Genomic DNA, 10,000 nt, shown 5'->3' with positions numbered 1-10,000 from the left:
GCAGAGAAACGCTGGGCGGAAGCGGGTAGCCCCGCCAGATGCTCCCAGATGGCGGCGTCAGTCGGCCCTTCCGGCGGCGGCCCGGTGGTGTCGGCCGCGAAGTCCTCGGCTGCGTCGACGGGCGGCGCAGCGGCCTCGCCCGCGTCAGGCAGCGGGCTCGCCGCTCCCCGGCGGGACGCCGGCTCTTCCCCCCGACCGATCTCAAGCGCCTCCATGAATAGGCGGACAAGCTGCTTGTGGGCAGCTTGCCGCCGTCGGCACTTGATTGCCTCAAGCGTTCGGTCGGGGAACATCCTGATGAGCTCTTGATTTACAAAGAAGAACCGGGCGTCCCTCTCGAGGAACAGTTCGGCCTCTGCCTTGGCGAGCGACAGGATTTCTTCCTCCGTCCACCTCGCGCGATGCCTCTCCGTGACGATCTCCGCGTTGGCGGCCGCAAGATGTTGGCGGCGGCGATGGACCCCGAGACCGTTCTTGGTTGTAAAGCTGCGGTGGCACTCACTACAGGTATACATAGCTGCAAAAGTTACAAGATTATCGGCACGGCCGGTTGGCCGGCTAGGTGCTGGGGGAGTTGGGGTGGCACCTTCAGCGGAAGGGCCACCACTTATTCTCTGCTTACTGCCCCCAACTAAAAAAAGGGATAGTGCGAGGGGGGGCTGGTAACCCCCCCAAGCCCCTGGTGCGGTCTTCCACTCTGCGAAATCAGCGGGCCCACGAGAAGGGGAGAAGACCGCAGGAGAGGAGAGGCTAAGAGGGCTAGGCCCATGTATTGCGCATCACTCTCCCTGTAACTATAACCCAAGGAAGGCACCTCGCAGCAGCAGCACGACTACATCAAGACCGCACTTCGAGAAGCCAAGTCCGGATGCAGCCACACCGCCGCCACTTGGCCACCTTAAGAGAGTCATAGTTACTCCCGCCGTTTACCCGCGCTTGCTTGAATTTCTTCACGTTGACATTCAGAGCACTGGGCAGAAATCACATTGCGTCAACACCCGCTAGGGCCATCGCAATGCTTTGTTTTAATTAGACAGTCGGATTCCCCCAGTCCGTGCCAGTTCTGAGTTGATCGTTGAATGGCGGCCGAAGAGAATCCGCGCACCCGCGCGCCCCCGGAGGAGCACGCTAAGGCGGACGCGGCCTCGCAGCAAGGAAGATCCGTGGGAGGCCAAGGCACGGGACCGAGCTCGGATCCTGCACGCAGGTTGAAGCACCGGGGCGCGAACGCCGCGCAGGCGCGCGCATCCTGCACCGCCGGCCAGCACGAGGCCAACCAACGGCGAGAGCAGACCACGCCCGCGCTAAACGCCCGCACTTACCGGCACCCCTACGGCACTCACCTCGCCCAGGCCCGGCACGTTAGCGCTGACCCACTTCCCGACCAAGCCCGACACGCCCCGATCCTCAGAGGCAATCCTTATCCCGAAGTTACGGATCCAATTTGCCGACTTCCCTTACCTACATTATTCTATCGACTAGAGGCTCTTCACCTTGGAGACCTGCTGCGGATATGGGTACGAACCGGCGCGACACCTCCACGTGGCCCTCTCCCGGATTTTCAAGGTCCGAGGGGAAGATCGGGACACCGCCGCAACTGCGGTGCTCTTCGCGTTCCAAACCCTATCTCCCTGCTAGAGGATTCCAGGGAACTCGAACGCTCATGCAGAAAAGAAAACTCTTCCCCGATCTCCCGACGGCGTCTCCGGGTCCTTTTGGGTTACCCCGACGAGCATCTCTAAAAGAGGGGCCCGACTTGTATCGGTTCCGCTGCCGGGTTCCGGAATAGGAACCGGATTCCCTTTCGCCCAACGGGGGCCAGCACAAAGTGCATCATGCTATGACGGCCCCCATCAACATCGGATTTCTCCTAGGGCTTAGGATCGACTGACTCGTGTGCAACGGCTGTTCACACGAAACCCTTCTCCGCGTCAGCCCTCCAGGGCCTCGCTGGAGTATTTGCTACTACCACCAAGATCTGCACCGACGGCGGCTCCAGGCAGGCTCACGCCCAGACCCTTCTGCGCCCACCGCCGCGACCCTCCTACTCGTCAGGGCTTCGCGGCCGGCCGCAAGGACCGGCCATGACTGCCACACTGACGGCCGAGTATAGGCACGACGCTTCAGCGCCATCCATTTTCAGGGCTAGTTGCTTCGGCAGGTGAGTTGTTACACACTCCTTAGCGGATTCCGACTTCCATGGCCACCGTCCTGCTGTCTTAAGCAACCAACGCCTTTCATGGTTTCCCATGAGCGTCGATTCGGGCGCCTTAACTCGGCGTTTGGTTCATCCCACAGCGCCAGTTCTGCTTACCAAAAGTGGCCCACTTGGCACTCCGATCCGAGTCGTTTGCTCGCGGCTTCAGCATATCAAGCAAGCCGGAGATCTCACCCATTTAAAGTTTGAGAATAGGTTGAGGTCGTTTCGGCCCCAAGGCCTCTAATCATTCGCTTTACCGGATGAGACTCGTACGAGCACCAGCTATCCTGAGGGAAACTTCGGAGGGAACCAGCTACTAGATGGTTCGATTAGTCTTTCGCCCCTATACCCAGCTCCGACGATCGATTTGCACGTCAGAATCGCTACGGACCTCCATCAGGGTTTCCCCTGACTTCGTCCTGGCCAGGCATAGTTCACCATCTTTCGGGTCCCAACGTGTACGCTCTAGGTGCGCCTCACCTCGCAATGAGGACGAGACGCCCCGGGAGTGCGGAGGCCGCCGCCCCGTGAAGGGCGGGGAAGCCCCATCCTCCCTCGGCCCGCGCAAGGCGAGACCTTCACTTTCATTACGCCTTTAGGTTTCGTACAGCCCAATGACTCGCGCACATGTTAGACTCCTTGGTCCGTGTTTCAAGACGGGTCGTGAAATTGTCCAAAGCTGAAGCGCCGCTGACGGGAGCGATTATTCCGCCCGAGAGCATCCCGAGCCAACAGCGGCGCGGGTCCGGGGCCGGGCCAGGTAGGTCCGTCATCCGGGAAGAACCGCGCGCGCTTGCCGGGAGCCCGAGCGCCCAAAGGGGCGAATCGACTCCTCCAGATATACCGCCGGGCAGCCAGCCAGGACACCGGGGCTCTGCCCAACAGACGCGAACCGAGGCCCGCGGAAGGACAGGCTGCGCACCCGGGCCGTAGGCCGGCACCCAGCGGGTCGCGACGTCCTACTAGGGGAGAAGTGCGGCCCACCGCACACCGGAACGGCCCCACCCCGCGGCGAGTGGAAAGGCAACCGGACACGACCCCGCCGCGGATTGCTCCGCGCGGGCGGCCGGCCCCATCTGCCGAGGGCGGAGGCCAGTGGCCGGATGGGCGTGAATCTCACCCGTTCGACCTTTCGGACTTCTCACGTTTACCCCAGAACGGTTTCACGTACTTTTGAACTCTCTCTTCAAAGTTCTTTTCAACTTTCCCTCACGGTACTTGTTCGCTATCGGTCTCGTGGTCATATTTAGTCTCAGATGGAGTTTACCACCCACTTGGAGCTGCACTCTCAAGCAACCCGACTCGAAGGAGAGGTCCCGCCGACGCTCGCACCGGCCGCTACGGGCCTGGCACCCTCTACGGGCCGTGGCCTCATTCAAGTTGGACTTGGGCTCGGCGCGAGGCGTCGGGGTAGTGGACCCTCCCAAACACCACATGCCACGACAGGCGGCAGCCTGCGGGGTTCGGTGCTGGACTCTTCCCTGTTCGCTCGCCGCTACTGGGGGAATCCTTGTTAGTTTCTTTTCCTCCGCTTAGTAATATGCTTAAATTCAGCGGGTAGTCTCGCCTGCTCTGAGGTCGTTGTACGAGGTGTCGCACGCCACACCGCCAGCCGGCTGTGCACGCTACCGAGTAAGTACCGGTATGCGAACCGCCAGGCGACGGGCGCGCATCGCACGTTTAAGGAGGCGCGGCCGGCCCCACAGGCGGCCGCGACGCTCCCAGGTCTGCGAAGCGGGGCAAACGCCGCGCGCTTCAGTATACGTAGCCGACCCTCAGCCAGACGTGGCCCGGGAACGGAATCCATGGACCGCAATGTGCGTTCGAAACGTCGATGTTCATGTGTCCTGCAGTTCACATGTCGACGCGCAATTTGCTGCGTTCTTCATCGACCCACGAGCCGAGTGATCCACCGTCCTGGGTGATCTTTTCTTAGTTTCCACTGTCTCTTTCAAGACAGTTGCATAGGCGGGACGTAGGCGTGTGGCGGCCCCTGTTCAAGCGTTCTGTGTCCAACGGCCTCACGGCCGATGGGCGTCGTACGGCTCCACACCGGAGCGGACAGGCAGTCGGGCGAAAGTCATTCAAAACCGGCGCCAGGCGCCAGGTGCCGCAGGCCAGCCGCTCCAGCGCTTCAGCGCTCGTACCACACAACATTGGCGTTAGTTTTGAGAAGCACGCGTGGTTCCGCACGCGGCGCACGGCTACTGCGAGCCGTACAGGTAGCGTGTTGCGCGACACGACACGCACATCGAAAGACATGCAGTCTAGTCGGTAATGATCCTTCCGCAGGTTCACCTACGGAAACCTTGTTACGACTTTTACTTCCTCTAAATGATCAAGTTTGGTCATCTTTCCGGTAGCATCGGCAACGACAGAGTCAATGCCGCGTACCAGTCCGAAGACCTCACTAAATCATTCAATCGGTAGTAGCGACGGGCGGTGTGTACAAAGGGCAGGGACGTAATCAACGCGAGCTTATGACTCGCGCTTACTGGGAATTCCTCGTTCATGGGGAACAATTGCAAGCCCCAATCCCTAGCACGAAGGAGGTTCAGCGGGTTACCCCGACCTTTCGGCCTAGGAAGACACGCTGATTCCTTCAGTGTAGCGCGCATGCGGCCCAGAACATCTAAGGGCATCACAGACCTGTTATTGCTCAATCTCGTGCGGCTAGAAGCCGCCTGTCCCTCTAAGAAGAAAAGTAATCGCTGACAGCACGAAGGATGTCACGCGACTAGTTAGCAGGCTAGAGTCTCGTTCGTTATCGGAATTAACCAGACAAATCGCTCCACCAACTAAGAACGGCCATGCACCACCACCCACCGAATCAAGAAAGAGCTATCAATCTGTCAATCCTTCCGGTGTCCGGGCCTGGTGAGGTTTCCCGTGTTGAGTCAAATTAAGCCGCAGGCTCCACTCCTGGTGGTGCCCTTCCGTCAATTCCTTTAAGTTTCAGCTTTGCAACCATACTTCCCCCGGAACCCAAAAGCTTTGGTTTCCCGGAGGCTGCCCGCCGAGTCATCGGAGGAACTGCGGCGGATCGCTGGCTGGCATCGTTTATGGTTAGAACTAGGGCGGTATCTGATCGCCTTCGAACCTCTAACTTTCGTTCTTGATTAATGAAAACATACTTGGCAAATGCTTTCGCTTCTGTTCGTCTTGCGACGATCCAAGAATTTCACCTCTAACGTCGCAATACGAATGCCCCCGCCTGTCCCTATTAATCATTACCTCGGGTTCCGAAAACCAACAAAATAGAACCGAGGTCCTATTCCATTATTCCATGCACACAGTATTCAGGCGGGCTTGCCTGCTTTAAGCACTCTAATTTGTTCAAAGTAAACGTGCCGGCCCACCGAGACACTCACTCAAGAGCACCCTGGTAGGATTGCAACGGGGTCCGCCTCGGGACGCACGAGCACGCACGAGGCGCGTCGCACGCCTTCAGCTCGCCCCACCGGCAGGACGTCCCACGATACATGCCAGTTAAACACCGACGGGCGGTGAACCAACAGCGTGGGACACAAATCCAACTACGAGCTTTTTAACCGCAACAACTTTAATATACGCTATTGGAGCTGGAATTACCGCGGCTGCTGGCACCAGACTTGCCCTCCAATAGATACTCGTTAAAGGATTTAAAGTGTACTCATTCCGATTACGGGGCCTCGGATGAGTCCCGTATCGTTATTTTTCGTCACTACCTCCCCGTGCCGGGAGTGGGTAATTTGCGCGCCTGCTGCCTTCCTTGGATGTGGTAGCCGTTTCTCAGGCTCCCTCTCCGGAATCGAACCCTGATTCCCCGTTACCCGTTACAACCATGGTAGGCGCAGAACCTACCATCGACAGTTGATAAGGCAGACATTTGAAAGATGCGTCGCCGGTACGAGGACCGTGCGATCAGCCCAAAGTTATTCAGAGTCACCAAGGCAAACGGACCGGACGAGCCGACCGATTGGTTTTGATCTAATAAAAGCGTCCCTTCCATCTCTGGTCGGGACTCTGTTTGCATGTATTAGCTCTAGAATTACCACAGTTATCCAAGTAACGTGGGTACGATCTAAGGAACCATAACTGATTTAATGAGCCATTCGCGGTTTCACCTTAATGCGGCTTGTACTGAGACATGCATGGCTTAATCTTTGAGACAAGCATATGACTACTGGCAGGATCAACCAGGGAGCTGCGTCAACTAGAGCTGAGCAGCCGGCCGCCCGGGAGTGTGTCCCGGGGGCCCGCGCGAACACGCAAGCGTCCGCTCAATTATTCTGCAAACAGGAGGAGGCTGAGCTCCCCTGCACCATACACCTCGAAACCCTCTCAGGTCCCGGCGGCGCGCAGCGCCGTCCTAAGTACTTGGTCGGGTTCGAGAGAGGCGCAATCGCCCGGGGTTTGGCGAGTAGACGCTTTAGGTGCGACCACCCGTGCTCCCAACTGAGCTTGCCGCTGCCGACAGAGGCCCGGGAGCGTGCTGTCGTGGCATTGCCGGCGGGAGACAACACGCGCCACCTACGGTGACCGGCAGCTCCAACGCCAGCGCCACAGAAGGACAAAAGCCCCACTTGGGTGCCGAAGCGAACTCTCCCAGCACAGCGCACGCGCCAACACGTCCGCACAGCTGCGATACAAACCACCTGCGAGAACCGCAGAGGCGACCGAGCAGCAGACGGCGTCGCGGCGCCGAGCGCCGGGCGGCGGCGCATCCTCAGCGCACACAGTCCTCAATCGGACCAGCACACTGCAGATGTCCACCGCGCTTCGCACCGGGCCCGCGAGGACCTACTTTGGCCGCACGGCGCCGCGTGCAGGGTGCGCCGGCGCGCAGCTGCGCCGCCTGCCGCCTCCGTCGGCCGGCGCGCCTGCCACTGGCCGCCCCCACCAGCCGGCTGTAGCGCGTGCGCCCACGCACCGCGCGGCCAGCACGCCGGGAGGCCCCCCCTCACCGGCCGGGGACGGTCCCACCCAGCCACCGCCGCGTATCGCTTCACACCCAGATGCCATTCACGTTCGTGGGCATGGTGGGTATCGCTGGAACAACCGGTTGGTAGCTCAACCGATCGTCGCCATCACTGATTCACCTCTAGCGAGAACAACCGCACCACAACGGTTTACCAGTTGTTCATTTGCGTAACGTCACCAGCAAACGTAGGCGTCCATCGCCATTTGCAAATTCAACGATTGTTGCATGCCTGTGTCAGGTGTCACGACACACTATGTCTGCCCACATACACGCAACAACATGTGCACGCTTCGCGAACACGTGGAAGGTGGCCCCCGTACGTATGCGATGTCCATTGCGCGAACGACTGTCAACCGGCCTCTGTCGCATGTCGCAGATGTGGAACGCAGTGCACCATGCTATCACGGTGTGTGAGAAGAGACGACTACGTCTGACAACACGCGCCACTACATCAACAGACGGCTCATGCTGATCGCCATCCAGGGCATACCACACTGCAATCCAGCTCTTATAGGGAGACGACACGTAGCTGAGTGCACAACATTTGGACCGCATGGTTCGCCGTTGTTGGCGCAGTCGTTGTACGGTCACATGTACCACGATGTATCATTCAGTACATGAGGACCAATGTGCAGTACAGTGTGTGATTTGGACGTACAACATCAGCGGACAGTTGACACAGGCCGTACCACAGCGTAGGCTAAGTGCTTCGCCATGCGAATGCCAATGAACAACTGCAAATGCCAATGAACAACTGCAAAGGGCATTGAGCATGTACGTCCTGCTGCCATCCACATTACAGTGTATAGCTGCAAGGTGTTTAACATGAAGCGATACACTGGGGACCGGGCAGTGCGAGTAGCAAACTATATTGCGGGGGTTGCAGTTAGGCAACACTACACTAATTTAACGCGTCGTATGACAATTACAGAGCAGGTTAAGGCCCAACGTGTGTTGGGTTAAGGCCCAACGTGTGTTGGGTTAAGGCCCAACGTGTGTTGGGTTAAGGCCCAACGTGTGTTGGGTTAAGGCCCAACGTGTGTTGGGTTAAGGCCCAACGTGTGTTGGGTTAAGGCCCAACGTGTGTTGGGTTAAGGCCCAACGTGTGTTGGGTTAAGGCCCAACGTGTGTTGGGTTAAGGCCCAACGTGTGTTGGGTTAAGGCCCAACGTGTGTTGGGTTAAGGCCCAACGTGTGTTGGGTTAAGGCCCAACGTGTGTTGGGTTAAGGCCCAACGTGTGTTGGGTTAAGGCCCAACGTGTGTTGGGTTAAGGCCCAACGTGTGTTGGGTTAAGGCCCAACGTGTGTTGGGTTAAGGCCCAACGTGTGTTGGGTTAAGGCCCAACATAGGTTGGGTTAAGGCCCAACATAGGTTGGGTTAAGGCCCAACATAGGTTGGGTTAAGGCGCAACATAGGTTGGGTTAAGGCGCAACATAGGTTGGGTTAAGGCGCAACATAGGTTGGGTTAAGGCGCAACATAGGTTGGGTTAAGGCGCAACATAGGTTGGGTTAAGGCGCAACATAGGTTGGGTTAAGGCGCAACATAGGTTAGGTTAAGGCGCAACATAGGTTAGGTTAAGGCGCAACATAGGTTAGGTTAAGGCGCAACATAGGTTAGGTTAAGGCGCAACATAGGTTAGGTTAAGGCGCAACATAGGTTAGGTTAAGGCGCAACATAGGTTAGGTTAAGGCGCAACATAGGTTAGGTTAAGGCGCAACATAGGTTAGGTTAAGGCGCAACATAGGTTAGGTTAAGGCGCAACATAGGTTAGGTTAAGGCGCAACATAGGTTAGGTTAAGGCGCAACATAGGTTAGGTTAAGGCGCAACATAGGTTAGGTTAAGGCGCAACATAGGTTAGGTTAAGGCGCAACATAGGTTAGGTTAAGGCGCAACATAGGTTAGGTTAAGGCGCAACATAGGTTAGGTTAAGGCGCAACATAGGTTAGGTTAAGGCGCAACATAGGTTAGGTTAAGGCGCAACATAGGTTAGGTTAAGGCGCAACATAGGTTAGGTTAAGGCGCAACATAGGTTAGGTTAAGGCGCAACATAGGTTAGGTTAAGGCGCAACATAGGTTAGGTTAAGGCGCAACATAGGTTAGGTTAAGGCGCAACATAGGTTAGGTTAAGGCGCAACATAGGTTAGGTTGAGGCACAATATAGGTTAGGTTGAGGTACCGTATAGGTTAGGTTAAGGTACAGTATAGTTTAGGTTAAGGTACAGTATAGTTTAGGTTAAGGTACAGTATAGTTTAGGTTAAGGTACAGTATAGTTTAGGTTAAGGTACAGTATAGTTTAGGTTAAGGTACAGTATAGTTTAGGTTAAGGTACAGTATAGTTTAGGTTAAGGTACACATTGTTGTATGGAAAGGTGTAATGGGGGGGGGGGGGGGCGGCCGGTCGGTTTGTTGATTGTGATTATAGTAAGTGGATGCCTGCGGCATCATCTGATTTGCCACGTCAGGATGCACCTTTGGCTCATGACAGGCGGCGCTCCGATTCCATGCTTGTGGCAGACCTGTGTCTTTCATTCCTGCCATTGTTTGTGTGCTGTGAGAGGAGGCAGTATTGTGATGTTGGGTGCACCCCTGTGTAGGACATGTGTGGGTGTTGGTGGCTTAGCTGAGCAATGGTGGTTGTCGGGGGGGTGGGATATTCCGTTTTCTGAGTGGACCTCCCAGTCTGGTTATGACAGTGTGGATTGTCTCATGTGGCGGAGAGGATGCACTGGGTGTTGTTCCATGCTGGTGCTTACATATTGTCTGTGTGCGTGTTACAGGCGGAGAGTAGTGCGTGATAAGAGTGTGTGGCTGCCGTGTGGTTGTGATTGTGAGCA

The 10,000-nt window shown here is 57.0% G+C and overlaps 2 non-coding genes and 1 pseudogene across 2 annotated transcripts; all 3 read right to left on the bottom strand.

Annotated features, from left to right (window-relative positions):
• Positions 1-3,781, bottom strand: part of LOC126431307 (large subunit ribosomal RNA) — a 7,959-nt pseudogene extending 4,178 nt beyond the window's left edge.
• A 188-nt stretch (positions 3,782-3,969) lies between these two features.
• LOC126431308 (5.8S ribosomal RNA) lies at positions 3,970-4,124 on the bottom strand. Its single transcript, XR_007577544.1, has one exon. It is a non-coding gene; the product is annotated as a 5.8S ribosomal RNA (ribosomal RNA).
• A 351-nt stretch (positions 4,125-4,475) lies between these two features.
• LOC126431300 (small subunit ribosomal RNA) lies at positions 4,476-6,385 on the bottom strand. The gene has a single exon (XR_007577539.1). It is a non-coding gene; the product is annotated as a small subunit ribosomal RNA (ribosomal RNA).
• Positions 6,386-10,000: the final 3,615 nt, after the last annotated feature.

Source organism: Schistocerca serialis, unplaced genomic scaffold, assembly GCF_023864345.2.
Source record: "Schistocerca serialis cubense isolate TAMUIC-IGC-003099 unplaced genomic scaffold, iqSchSeri2.2 HiC_scaffold_1088, whole genome shotgun sequence".
NCBI classification, from domain to species: Eukaryota; Metazoa; Arthropoda; class Insecta; order Orthoptera; family Acrididae; genus Schistocerca; species Schistocerca serialis.
This window is presented reverse-complemented; position numbering and strand designations above follow the sequence as displayed.